Below are 15,158 nucleotides of genomic sequence, written 5' to 3' on the forward strand. Positions count from 1 at the left end.
AGAGAGAGAGAGAGAGAGAGAGAGAGAGAGAGAGAGAGAGAGAGAGAAGGAGGGAAGGATGGAGATCTTCTCTTGCTTGCTCCTTAATTTTTTTTAGAGAATAATCCATCACTCAACAGTCTTTCAAACCAAGGCACTGTTCACTGAAATGCCACTGTATTTTTTATGCTTTTGCCCACACGACTCCTGAGCTGAAAACCCAAATGAAAGCTGAGATGGACCTCAGGAGAACTTCAGCCCTCTTTCAAGATCAGCGGCAGAACAAGACTGAAAGTCAAGGGACCTGTGAGCTGGGCAAGCTCCGGCATTAAGCGCACCCTTGGGACGTGGTCCTGTGTGCCCCACTCTCTCTCCTTTTGAAGGTGTTCTCTGACACCTTGAAATTGGTTGAGAACTCTTATTTGTAGCATCAGTACCCCTGGGTTTCCTTGGTGATTATCACAGGTCTTCGGCAAATCAGAAGGTGTCAGGAAATGTAACAGAGGTAACATTTCAGAAGGGAGGTCAAAAACGTCCCCCCGCCCCGTGAATTCTCCAGTCCACCCACCTAGAGTGCAAGGTAACAACAACAACAAAGCTGCAAACATTTTCTTATTTTAGTTTATAGCTTTCTTTTGTAAGTAGCTCTGTTGTTGACTGTGTGTTGCCAGTTACAAGTTATATTTTTCTCTTATTTATACTGCCAGCAGTATTTTAAAATTATTTTATTTATGAAGGTTTATTGCTTCTCCCCTAAGCCTAGAAGCCATACTTTATGGCCATATTGCATTGAAGCTTATCTCCTGTAGCTAGAAATAAATTTATTACTATATTACCTGTTGCTCTGTTTTCTTTTTGGCTACCGAAGGGGGAAATGTTTAAACGTTTAAACTTAGTGACATGTGAAAGTGAAAATATATAAAGGAGAAGCTAAATCAGAAAAAGGATAAAAGACCATAGAGTAGAACAAAATAAAACTCTGTATCTCCTTATTCTACACAGTCTTATTTGTGAGCTGAAAGATAAGGCACATGTGTTGCCCTAATCAGAGACGGTCTGACGTAAAGGCAACCTGGGGACCCAGACAGGCGAGGGGCAAGGCAGGGGTCCAGGTCCCTTACCAGGCAGCCATCCAGGTAAGGGAGGGAAAGTGGGGTTTGTTTGTGCCGTCCCTAACCTGCATCCCATGTGGACATTCCAGTCAATCATTCAGCTCAACTCTGCCTACCCACAGCCCTGCACGTAGCCAGTGCTCATTAGAAGCTCCTAGCCCCTGGACCTCCTGCCATGTTTCCTGCCTTGCCAATTCACAGTGCAGGCCATGACCAACATTCTCCTCGGTTCTTAGTCTCCACAACACAGAAGGAAAAAAACCACCTCACCATGTGGACAGGCTCTGTTCCAGCCCTCTTCTCTTGTATGGGTGCCCGTGACCACTGATCTGTACTCTCATCCACGCCCAGTGGATTTCAGTTTCCTACAGGCTGCTCCAGACCTTTTCTTCTCTCCAAGATTCCAAATTCGGCCCTTGTCACTTCAGCAAACGTATACCTGCTCTACTGAGAACGTTTATACCGGGAAGAATTCCCTCAACTTTCCTCCCTCAACCTCAAAACTTCCCTTTACTTCTTTCTCCCTAATTCTTGAGGGAGGGGAAGAATGGAGAATTTTTTTTGCCTCTGTCTCCCCCACTTTTCTCTTGCATCTTCATTCTCCCCATTGTCATGATTTGTTTTTCCCTTTTAAGACTACACACTAACAACAGTGAACAAATAGACAAACGTGGCTCTCTTTCTCCTGAGTCCTCCAGGTACAGGACTACTGCTATCTTTTGGATTTTCCACATACTTGTTTATACTTCTGCAACGGAGCATGAGGTACAGTCGCTTATCTGTTTCTCTCTCTCTTTCCCTTTGGGACTGAGGCCTCTGATGAAGAAATGAAATAAAAGTGTTGTAATGAGATAGCAAGCAAATTATGAATGATTGCAGAATACCTTGTGGGAAGTTACAATGCTTCTTGCGTGGTCATTTTGAGGACTGTTTTTGCTGACTATAAAACTGCTGTACATCTTGGATAGTCTTTTTTTTAAGATTTTATTTTTAAGTAATCTCTACACCCAACGTGGGGCTCGAATTTACAACCCCAAGATTAAGAGTTGTATGCTTTGGGGCACCCGGGTGGCTCAGTTGGTTAAGCATCTGCCTTTGGCTCAGGTCATGATCCCACGGTCTTGGGATCAAGCCAGGTTACATAACGTGGGCCAAATAAACAATATTTATTTGGTTTATAAGAAATATCTTTAGAAAAGAAAAAGAAAGATGCTTGGCAGATAATTAGGTCAGTAGAATTCCTCATAAAGATACCTCTGACCAGAAGCCCTTAAGATGGAGTTCTATTTTAATCTTTAGGGGTAGCCTGGCAAAATAGGTAACATGTTCATATAATATCCTGCAATAAAATAAAATAAAACAATAATCTTTTAAGAAATCAGAGACTTATAGCTTTATGGCAATATTTTTCATTGCTTTTACAGGACTTTTTTGATAAAAACCACACAGGGCATCCTAGACAATGAAATCTGACACAATTTTATAGTGAAATAAATTGAAAGCCCTGATTTGTTTGGAAAGTATAGCAGGAAACATGTCACTTTCATTTTGACAAAAACCCTGCTTGGAATAGTCTGAAGAACCCAGAGGCCAGATGTGCAAAGAACATGTTGGGCCACTTAAGAACTATGTTTTTGATGGCCCCAAGTGTCATGTTGCAGAAAGCACCTGCATAAAAATGGCCCTTTTTCAGCTCCTAGCCTTTGTTTTTTTTCCCCCCTGATTCCTCTCAGAGATTTATAGTACAGGTAGTCTTACTTGAGAACATATCCGAGGAACACCCTCATAGAGAACGTGGAAGAATCCCTAAGGAGAGGAAAATAAGAGCCTTTAGCCTCTGACTAGAAGACTAGTTAGCCAAGTCTAACCAGCAGAGACGAGGTAAAGATTACAGATAAGTAATCCAACATGTAACACCTAACGGTGGTGGCTTCCCTGCCTTGCTCCAGGCTGCAGTGACTTACAGTGACAGGATCACCTATCTCTACCCCAAACGGTATCGTCGGCAAGGCTAAGCACAGATGGCAAGAGTTAAAGGAAAGAAGGATACTTATTTATTCCAAATTATATGTTGGTGTTTGGGTCTGAATACAAACAAGCACTGGGCATTTATATTTCTTCCTGGGAATCTGTTATAATAGGTGCAGGTCAAATGATAAACATCTGTTTTAAGGAAAATTCTAGTCCCAGAAAGGAAAAACTAATATATCAAGATTCTGAATTACCCTTTGACTTTCAGACAGTTATTTAACAATGTATTTCATTGTTCTTGGATTTATTCTTTTCCTTCATGAGTTCATCACCAGTTAAGTGCAATAAGCATACAATTGGGGCTAATGATGAATCACTTTGGGGAGATGCACAACTCTCATCCTTGTCAGATGGACTGAAGTTTATGAAACCTCTACTTCTGACTTTAGCGTAAGTCCCACAGGTGTCTGTTTTCACTTACTTTCCGTAAAAAGGGCAAAATGCAACACAATGCTCCAGGAAGACACCTGCAGGAATTTTGTGGAACAAAGATGGGGACTCTGCTAAAACAAGCTAACTCACTGGAGGCTGAGCCACTGTAAAATCGCTCTTCAGAACTTGTCAGCTGATGTGCAAAGTCACCAATCGATGCAGAGAAAGCAGGCATCAATGTACAACGTGCAAATGCGTGGCTGTAAAAAAGCGGGGCTGTTGAAGTTAGAAGTCAAGGGTGGCCATGAAGGTTCACACGACACTTCTGGGCACTGGTAATATTTGAAGCCAGATGAAGAAGCCACATCATAAAGAACTAAAGTCCCAGAAGCTAGGAGGCAATAATATGGTATCAGAATGGCCCTGCTCTGCCATTTATGGACATCTTTATTCAGGCAGGTTACTTAACTTCTTGGAGTCAAAATTTTCTCATGCATAAGACTGGGTTAATGTCTGTTTTGTAGGGTTACTGTGGGCTAAATAACTCCTCTACTTGTGAGTCAAGTGCCCTGCCCAGGGCTTGGCTCAGAACTGACATCCAAGAAAGACTAGTTCTTTCCCATCTTCTGACATTAGGTTTAACAGAGGTACCCACATCTGATAAAGAAGGATCTGTAAAGTGTCAAATACTGTAAACAGTGGTACAATTCAAGTGGTACCATGGAGAGAATTTTAAGTTCCCTTTTGAAATCTTCCATTGGCAATTTATTTCAACCCACCTTTTGATTGTTAACACTCAACTCTACCAGCCACTTCTACTACATAAGAAGTATCTGGAAACCTGTCTTCCCTTCAACTCTAGAAAAGTTAGCATCATCTCTTCTCATACAGCATATAGTTGTTGGTATATGGTGGGAAGACACATATTTATATAACTAGACCAGACTGCTTTTCTTTCTCTCTTAACTTCTGTCTCCAAACTGACACAACTCTTGAGTGGAAAATAACTTGAAAGTTATAAACTGGTTTGGTGTTTTTCTCTATTTTTTTTTTTTTTTATATAGATGACCACATCAATGTATATGTTAGACTTTAAGCTTCCACAAAGAATGTAAAATTATATATATGTAAAATTACATGTGATAGCATTGCACGTGCAAACGAGCGCTTCATAAATACTAGGTTAAAATCAGTAATGATAAAGAAAACACAGAGGCCATGTTTTGTTGGCATGTTCTTCAGATACAACACCGTAACTTAACTTCACAGATACTGATTGTTTTTAATAGCAGAAAAATAAATATTCACTGGGTGTGTGTGTGTGTGTGTGTGTGTGAATATCTAACTTGCTTAAGGTCTACCTTTTGAAACCCATTATAAGTTAATTCAAAATGTCAAAAAAGAGGACATATATAAGAATCTTAAACTAACACATATTTTACTAGCTGTTTTTGAGGTTTGTGGCCCCACCTCATCCTCATTTAAGCCATGAGGTATTTACAAATTTATGGTCCAATAACATTTCATTCTTTCTCTACTTTTACACTCTCCAAATGTTCACACCCTAAAATTACAAATTAACAGAACATTCCAAGGACATTCTTAATAATACATTATGACCATATCAAGTATGGACAATGTTAGCAAGTTCTTAAAAGAGTGAGTTATGACTCCCATTATAGCAATGTGGATAAACCGCTGGGTATGACTTGTTTTTCGACAATGTGTTATTGATTCAGTGGAACACTGACATTCATATGCGCCTGTGTAACACACATACCCACTCTTCCATCGGCTAGTGCAGGCGGCAGAAAGTTGTAAAAAATGTATGCCTGAGCGTAGAGAGAAACTACATTTATACATAATTGGTCCATTTAGTATTCATTCCAGTAGGATCACCAGCTTTCTTGGACATAGTTTTTGACGAAAAAGCTTTGGTGTTTTTAAACTCCCAGACTATACAAGAACATAACCTTAAAAAACATATTCATGTAGAACCAAACTAACATAGAGTAATTTTTCTAAAGTGGATAGGGCAGACAGAAGGTGAAATCATTAAAAACATATGGTCCAAGAGGTCCTCCAAAACAGCTTAGTGGAAGGCAGCCAAGGGAATGCATTTAATCAATACATATTGCTAAATATAATGAAGAGGGGAAAAAGACAAAAAAAAAATTCCCATGCTTTGCTGATACATAGATATGGGCTTTCCAGGGTGGGAGTTACGTATAAAACACTGTAACTGAGGAAACAGTCCAATCTCCCAGTAGGGTCATGCCATCAGAAAGGTCAAGGGTTACAAAATGGAGGAAGGTTAAGAAGAGGAAGTTGTAGTGCTGGATAAATTGCTCTTGGCCCCTGGGCAGAGGTTTGGCATGTGGGATTATGATAGGTTCCATCAGGCAAATAACTCCTCATGAGGCATCTAGTCTCACTTGGGCTACACTAGAGAGAGGCAGAGAAGTGTGGACTCTGGGTCCGAGGCTCTGTTTCAGTGTTGGGGTAGGGGCATGTAGCGAAAGAGAAACAAATCCAGAGAAAGGAAGGAAGAGTGAAGTAGGGGATATAATTATATAATTTAAGTAGTTTTGTGGATAAAGGCTTTTACCCAAGCTCTCATGGTAATTATTTTAAACCACCACAGAAAGCCTCCTAAACACTTATTTTGAGCTTGGTATTAAATATTCTCTGGTGGCGGCAGGGACCCAAACGCTGAGAAGAAGGAATTCTAGAGGAACTAGGTCGGCCGGCAGACATCCAGTCTCTCAGACTGCCTTCGATTCTGCCAGGAAGAGCCTGCTCAGAATATATAGCTGTTTTTTTTTTTTGAAAATAATCAAATTACCAAATCAATGGTTTGGAGAACGTAAAAACCCGGGGCCTGTGAGAACTGTTACCTCACAAAGAAAGCTAATGTTGGGCCCTTTTTCCTAATGATTTGAATTAATTAGTGTTAGGAATGCAGAAGGCTGTATTTTCTCAGGGCAAATCCCAAATGCACGCCCTTTCCATTATTTCACATGGACATTCAATAAAATCTTATGTACAATTGTTGTAGTAGTAAAATGAAACGCAGTCTTTCCCGAATCCAATAAATGCAAGATGCCCAAACACCACCGTTTTCCAGAAGGGCATCCCTCTCTCAGCTGCTTTTGTAGTCATGGTGGTGAGTGGGAAAGGAGGGAGGGACGACGTAGAAAACGTGGGGGGTGCCTCCCAGAAAGCCTCCTTTTGTGACTGAGTCTCTGCTGCTACTGGGAAAGGGATGGTTATTTAAAAACAAAAAAGAAAAATGGATGGTTTTGGACTTAGAGCGACCTAGGTCGAAGTTCAGGATTCTGCACTCGCCGGCTGCGTCAACTCGAAGTCTCTATCTGTAAGCGAGACAAACAGCCCCAGCCCCACGGGAGCAGAGACTCATGTACACACAAAGGCCTGGCACACAATAGGTTTCCTCTCAACTGCCAATCTGATGGCACGATGACTCATCAGGAGAAATGGGTGGCAGAGATGCAAAAAAGCCACAAGGCATGGCTTGCTCCGCTCAGAAACGTCAACAAGCTCCAGGGAGAGGGCAGATAGACTGGCGAGGAAGCATTTATCTGTAATTCTAGGACTCAGGGGGCTCTTGGAGGGGTTCAGATGTTCAGCCAAGAAAAAAAGAAGAAAGAAAAGAGAGAAGAGAGAGATAAAGAATATTCAGGCTTGCGGGTAGGAAGAATTTCTCAAAACAGAATTACTATGAATTTGTGAACAACTTAGGGTTCTGCACACCAGCCAAGATGACTGAGTTTTGTTTAAGGAAAGGGGGCACATTGAGTTTTTATGAGACCAAACAATTGTGTTTGATGGAACTCTTTCAACCACATCCTTTGGCTTTGTGGCAGGCGGCGTCTTAAATCAGAGGAAAAGAGAACAGATTATTTGTTCATACGCTATTTTCATTTTTTGTAATGTTTACTTTTTTTTTTTTTTTTTTTTTTACTAACTCATTTCTTTCACGTGGAACAAAGTTGGCTTTCTTCGCTGAGAGCTACTTGGAGTAAGCAGTGTGCCGGACACTATTTGAACAATCGTCCTGCTGTGGGACATTAGAAAAACCTAACTTTGCTTCTGATAGGGATATATTAACACCTGAAAAGTTAAACTAAGATCTTAACATTTTCAGGCCAAAAAGCTGAAACAGCTTTGCTAATGGTAAAAGAAAATTCACAGTCCTACAGCTCCCATGTTGGCAGTGGAGGCAAATTCAGTGAGGTTTAAAACCTGCCTAAACTATTTTTCAAAGCAATACAAAATGTATTGTAATGGACTCATGGGACACATCAAGACAAAACCTGAAGTAGCCCCACGTCTCTTTTCTCCCCCTCCTTTTCTGGAGTCAAGTCAATAACTTGCTTATTCTGGATTTCTTTCAGAGGCCATTCCACGGTGGCTGGTTCCCCAAACAGTGAGGTTTGTCTGCATAATGCATATAAGTCGAGCTTAAAAGGATACAGATGACAACCTCACATTTATGTCATGAATGCCCTGTGAGGGATATTTGAAGCTTACACGGTGTTAGAAAATCAAATTCAGCAAGAAGAAAAAAAAAAAAGAACAATCCCATAAAGGGCTTTATTTTACCATGGTGTTGAAAAATATATACTTTCATGCTTGTTAGTATCAAATGCGGTTAACAATTCATTTTCTATAAAATACATCAGTGGGGGAAAACATTGGTATCCATAATCAAACTTGGGCTGGCTTGGGGTCATATTCTCAAATTCAGCAGAGAAGTTTAAGTAATGAGAAGGGTGGCTGTTTAAAATCACCTCTTTAAAAAAAAGATATCGCCTCTTACATCAGCTGGCAATGAGGACCACCCTCCTTGGGAATAATAATGTTAAAAGAAATAATAATGATGATGATTATAATAATGGTCAGTTTTTTTTTTAAAAAGCTTACTACATGCTGGCTATTGTCTCTGAGTATTTAGAAGGTACTGTTTAGTTTAATCCTCACAATGTACTCCAGAGATAGATATTATTACTACTTTCATTTTATAAGAGTAGCGGGCAGCTGACGCCCAGAACAATCTATTTGCTTACACCCCGGAATCCAAGGACTTCAATACGTCCTCCAATGCCAGTTAGCACCAGAGGTCAAGTTAAAGTTTTAGAATGGGCATAACAGTATCTGCCTACTAATGTTTTCAGGTGTAAGTGTGATCATTCCTATAAAGTCCTTAGTCTGGTACCTAGTACAAAAAATAAGCACTTCATAAACATAAGCTAGTGTTTTCTTATGACTGTACAGCAATGCGCAGAACCCTGCAGGGATAGTAGGGCTCTCTTTTCACGGAAAGTCAGAAAGCTGCATTTTCCTCTGGGATCCATTCCCTACTTCCCATATATCAGGTGCTGACTCCCACAAATTAGGCTGAATGTGAATGTCTGTTGCAGCAGAGACTACCTAGAAAAACTGCCCAGATGATCTGAAGGAAAGGTAGGCAGGGCTTCTCAGGAGTTAAACTTGCAAACCCTGGAAGCCTTTTGACTTTGAGCAAAGGAAATTTATTTCTCCAAGCTCTGTACATACATACGTATTTAACCATCATTCCTGTTGATTCAATAAATATATAGTAAATATTTTTCTTCTCTGCCCTTTTTCTGTGTCCTAGGGAAACCAGACAGTAGAAAGGAAAAGGAAAAACAGTAAGAATGGATTTAAGATCCAGCCCTGCCTCTCAGGACAGATCCAACAACTCTCCACATAAAAGAGACCAAGGTTAAGGGCATATTCCGCTATAATAGAGAGACTATAATATAGAGACTCAGGAGGATTGTTCTGGCACCCACAGAGTTAATGGCTTAAGAAATTATTGTCTCTTCTATCCACCCTCGACTTGACAGATGAGGATAGTGGAATCAGGATGTAGAGAGCTTTTCGTACATTTTGAAAGGCCTTAATTAGACACTGGTTGCTAAAGACAGACTGAGATTCCCTAGTTCTTAGCTCACATTTTTAGATTTTTCCAGTTTTAGCAGACAGATTTTGAACAAATCATGACAAACTAAAGATAGGAAAGAGATGTTAGAAGAATCCCTCGGATCCAGGTCACTAAGTGGAAGGGGTTTCTGAGAAGTCTGTGGGCTACTTCCTAGGCATTGCTGAGGAATTACGGGAGAAGTGCCATATACCCTTTGAGCCAGAAATTTGAAATGCCTGCCTTTGCAGACCCTTAAGGAAATGTCTCCTACCAAGAACATAATCAGAACTAATAAAGTGGTTCAAGGTAGCACAATAAAAAAATTATACAAATTCCCTAAATGATCAATTTATTACAAATATCTAATAGATTCTGATCAACTTTAGATGATTCTTAATGGTGCTTATCTATGAAATTCTTATTTTCTAAACTCGGAGAAAAACATGATCAAGCTTTCTAAGAAACTCTTTTGTGGACACTGTCAATATTAGACAATAGTTGGTAGGTGACTGGGTGTCAACACCCTCTGTGTTCTGGACAGTATGTTAGCAGCGGATGTTACTCTTGCTATGAAGGAAGTCAGGAATGGGCAGAGGCAGAAATGCCAGTCAGATTTCCGTATCAGATCTGTGCAGCAAGACTTTCATTCTGTATTCTCAACTGTGGTTTGGTTTTTTACGTTTACTTAAAGGTTTTAAACAATGCTGAACAGCCATTAATTTTTCAAGAAGGATAATTTTCTCAAAATGAGAAAATTTAGAAAGCCAAATAACATTTCTTTTTGACATGAGCACAAAAATTTCTACTACTGTGATTGCCAGGGGAAAGGTTTTCCTATTTGGAAATTGAAGAGCCTCAAGTAAAATATTTTACTTGGACAAGTTCAACATAAAAAAGAGAGATTCCGCTTTAAAATGTTAACAGTATTAGGAATATCTTGGTAGAAAATTTGCACAGTTCACAGCAATATGCATCACTTATGCGAAAGAAGATCTACACTTATATCCTGCTTAGAAAAAAAATTAGAAGATGGGGAAATAATATATCTTTTGTAATGAAAATGACCATTATGCAGAACAACTTGCAAGCTGCTAAATACTATTTTTCTACAAAATTTTATACCATCTCTTTCTTCTATGTGCCAGGCCCTATAGTAACCATACCAGTCCTCTGCCAAGGGTAACATTCTCCTCCCTTTATGGGCAGCAAAACTGGCTCAGAGAAGTTACCTAATTTCAATTTGCCCAGAGTCCCACATTCAGAATAGGGCAGAACTGTACCATTTCACGGAATAATTTGAGTACGCTCATTAAAACTGTCACTTGATGAAACACACACTCACAATCTATTTTCTATTACATTATTTCCTAAGATACTATGTTTCTACTAAGTTTATTACCTAAATGTTAATTATTTGTTTGTGCTGATGGAATGACAATCCCGTATTTTATCATAATCAGTACAATTTGAACGCAGAGGGTGCTTTTCTTTCCCATGACAATGAAAAATAAATAATGGTTTATCTACAGGCATTCTAGCCCATCTAATGATTTGCTTGAAATCTTAGCTGTGGATTTTATGACATAGGATCTGAAGGAGCTATGCAAAGTGATGTTTCCTTTCCTGCTGAGAAGCAAATGAGTGCACCACAGCGGGTCTGACCCCAAACAGCCAGATTTGTAAAGTCACCACTTAACTCCCTGGGAGAAAAACCTTCCCCAGACGGCAGCGAGAGAATGCATGGCAGTGCAGAGCTGGATAAATTAGCATGAATTCATTCAGCCAGGGTTTGCCTATGATCTTCCACACCACGCGGTCACTTGAATTGCTAAGGATCTTTCTAACTGCTCTTAAAATACCAGATAAGATCAATTACTGGTGAATTTAAAACTGATACACAACTTTTTTTTTTTTTTTTTAAAGGGAAACCCTTAATTTATCATTACTCAGTGACTTAATTCTCAAATATTTCTGGAGTACTTACCATGTGGTGGGCAATTTGCTGGGCACTGATAGAGAATGGTTAACCAAAACAGACAGACATGCACCGTGCTTTCACTGAAATGGACTATTCCCTTGGGAGTCCTACCTGTGTTTGGTCCAGTAGAAATAGGTATGCAGGGACCCTTTGGGTGTTTATCACTTATGAGTTACTGCCCTGAAACCTTCAAAATGAAAATAAATGCCCTTGCCTTAACAATCATGATGTAGTACACTGAATATTTTTGGCATTTCACTTTTCTTTTTTTCCCTTGAGATTACTATTTCTCTCACTCGATACTCAGAACACATACAGAACATGTTTATACCAATTGGAGGAAAATTATGAAACAGATGAAAACAAAAGAAGCATAGCTATCACACCCTCCATGAGGTGAAAGCTTACATGCAGACAGAAAGGATCACGTGTCAGATGAAGCATGGTTTGTCATGTGTTTGTGTCAACGTCACGGTCTTACTCCTGACCTCTTTCAAGCGTCAGAAAAAAGCATCTATTACCTGTAACCCATGTTGCTGACACAGCCCTAAACGTCTAAGGGACTAAGGGAATGCTTCCACGGAGGTTTCTTCAATGTTGTGAACAACTGCAACCCAGTTTTGGAACCACTCCAGGGATCATGTGGGATAAGTCTCCCTGAATTTCTCTCACACCACATCGCCGGCACTGGTGCTCCCATTCTCTGTTACCTACCCGTGATCCTGGTCCGTTGCCTGTACCCCACGCCTCCCTGTCCTTCCACACTTGTCTGTGGACAGTTCCTTCTACACATCTTACCTCTTTGAGGAGGCTGATGAAGTTGTTTCCCTTGCCTGGGGAAGCGAATTCTCAAACCTGGCCCAGCATTCCCCAGTTGATCTGAGACCACCTTTCCAGGTTTAACCCGTCTGTCATTTCTTTACAGTTTCCTCATAAACACTGTGCCATGATTAAATAATTAAGTAGCTCATCTATCCTATCACAGAGCAATTGCTATGGTAATATTGAGAAAAACATAGTATAAAGCAGTGTGGATAGAATGCTGTAATTTATGTTCAATAACAAAGTATGTGTGCATAGACATGGCAGAATATCTCTGGATGAACACTTGGAAACTGGAACTGGTGGCCGTTCCTAGGGAGATAAACTGGGTAGCTTGGGTGTAAGGATGGGGAATTCACTTTTTAACACTTGTACTGACCCCTTTCTGTAACTTGAATTTTACCTTATGTGCCTACATTTATTCAAACAAAGAATACTTAAAAAAATTATAACCTTGTGTTCAAGTTCAATGTTGCTCTTTCATGCCCCAAATATACCTTGAACTTACTTGCATAAACTTTCTGCTTCAAGTATTCCTCCATTACTCAACTTCTCACCTCTACCTAACTAAATGCCACTTACTTTAAATACTTCCCTAAGCTTCACAATATTTTCATAGCAAGATAGCTACCTTATTTACGTATCTGTTTTGTACTGTTACTTGTATGCATTTTACTTCCCTTATCATCTGTAAGCTTTTGAAGGGCAGGGCTATCACAGTTATAATTTTTCACAACATCGTAACTTGAATAAACCAAAAATTAACAATATGGGGGTAGGGAACAGAGACACTGTGAGCTATAAGGGGCAGAGTCCACCGAGTGCTTGCTTAGTGGTGTGTTCTCGGGGCTAGCAGAGGCTACTAGATGAATAAATAAAAAGGAAAGTCTTCCAACCACAGGCTAGGATTTTTTGTTTGTTTTTTTTGGTTTGTGTTTTTAGGATTAAAGCATGGTTCACAGGGCACCTGGGTGGCTCAGTTGGTTAAGCGTCTGCCTTTGACTCAGGTCATGATCCCAGGGTCCTAGAACTGAGCCCCACACCAGGCTCCCTGAGCTCAGTGGGGAGCCTGCTTCTCCCTCTCCTTCTGCTGCTCCCCCTGCTTGTGCTCTCTCTGTCAAATAAATAAATAAATAAATAAAATCTTAAAAGAAAATAAAGCATGGTTCACAAACTGTACTTATTACTAAAGATGTGAACAACTTTCATGGTTTCAAAATCATGCATTATTCTTTAGACTACACATTTCTCGAAGGTTTCACAAGAAAGGGAAAAGGATCACAAGGATTGTTTTGAGGACAGATAAGGAAGAGATCATCATTCCAATTCAAAGATCAGAAGTCAAAGACTTCTCAGATGTAATTTCTGTTCTCCACCTGACTTCTAAACATTTGCCTCTTCACCATTCCTTCTATGCACTTGGCCCCTCCACTTCGCCCACATTCTTACTAATAGGTTCTTCTCGGCTCTGCTCTTTGCGTCACCGTGACTATTTTAAGCAGTTGTATAGTCACTCCCCTGTTCTGTCTTCCACCTTAAGTTACAAACAGTCACCTTTACTTAAAATTCTTTCTTTCTTTCTTTCTTTCTTTCTCTTTCTTTCTTTCTTTCTTTCTTTCTTTCTTTCTTTCTTTCTTTCTTTCTTTCTTTTTAAAGATTTTATTTATTTGAGACAGAGAGAATGAGAGAGAGAGAGAGAGCACATCAGAGGGGGGAGGGTCAGAGGGAGAAGCAGGCTCCCCGCCGAGCAGGGAGCCCGATGTGGGACTCGATCCAGGGACTCCAGGATCATGACCTGAGCCGAAGGCAGTCGCTTAACCAACTGAGCCACCCAGGCGCCCTACTTTAAAATTCTTACAGGTCATTTGACCTGCATATTTTTTTTTTGCTTAACTTCTATTTGACACTGTACACATAACAAATCTTTCCCTCTTTCCCAAATTTAACTTCATGTGATCACAGCCATGAATAAAGGACGTCCTAGGAATCTGTATTTCAGCCCAGAAGTTAGGACATTAAAAAAACAACAACATGACTTTCCTATAAGAAATGGTGAATTCGTGCTGTTTAATAGGTTCTGCAGATTTTTAAAAAATTTTTTGTTATGTTAATCACCATACATTACATCATTAGTTTTTGATGTAGTGTTCCATGCTTCATTGTTTGTGCATAACACCCAGTGCTCCATGCAGAACATGCCCTCTTTAATACCCATCACCAGGCTAACCCATCCCCCCACACCCCTCCCCTCTAGAACCCTCAGTTTGTTTTTCAGAGTCCATTGTCTCTCATGGTTCGTCTCCCTCTCTGATTTCCCCCCTTCACTCTTCCCCTCCTGCTATCTTCTTCTTCTTCTTTTTTTTTTTTTAACATATATTGCATTATTTGTTTCAGAGGTACAGATCTGTGATTCAACAGTCTTGCACAATTCACAGCGCTCACCATAGCACATACCCTCCCCAATGTCTATCACCCAGCCACCCCATCCCTCCCAACCCCCTGCAGATTTTTTTTTAAAAAGAAACAAAATATATATTAACCCTGGAAGCTAAAGCAGATATTAAATGTTTTATTTATTTATTTAAAAGATTTTATTTATTTATTTGACAGAGAGAGAAACAGCAAGAGAGGGAACACAAGCAGGGAGAGTAGGAGAGGGAGAAGCAGGCTTCCCACTGAGCAGGGAGCCCGATGTGGGGCTCGATCCCAGGACCCTGGGATCATGACCTGAGCCGAAGGCAGACGCTTAACGACTGAGCCACCCAGACGCCCCAGATATTAAATGTTTAATATACAAAATTCCCAGGTAGGGAGTGCCTGCGTGGCTCAGCTGGTTAAGCGTCTGCCTTTGGCTTGGGTCATGATCCCAGAGATGGAGCCCCACATCGGGTTC

The 15,158-nt window shown here is 40.3% G+C and overlaps 1 protein-coding gene across 7 annotated transcripts in view; it reads right to left on the minus strand.

Annotated features, from left to right (window-relative positions):
* The window catches only part of ATP8A1 (ATPase phospholipid transporting 8A1), a 216,678-nt gene that overhangs the window by 67,906 nt on the left and 133,614 nt on the right, over positions 1 to 15,158 (minus strand). The gene's annotated exons all lie outside the window — the stretch shown is intronic.

This window comes from Phoca vitulina, unplaced genomic scaffold (assembly GCF_004348235.1).
Source record: "Phoca vitulina isolate PV1807 unplaced genomic scaffold, GSC_HSeal_1.0 scaffold3, whole genome shotgun sequence".
NCBI classification, from domain to species: Eukaryota; Metazoa; Chordata; class Mammalia; order Carnivora; family Phocidae; genus Phoca; species Phoca vitulina.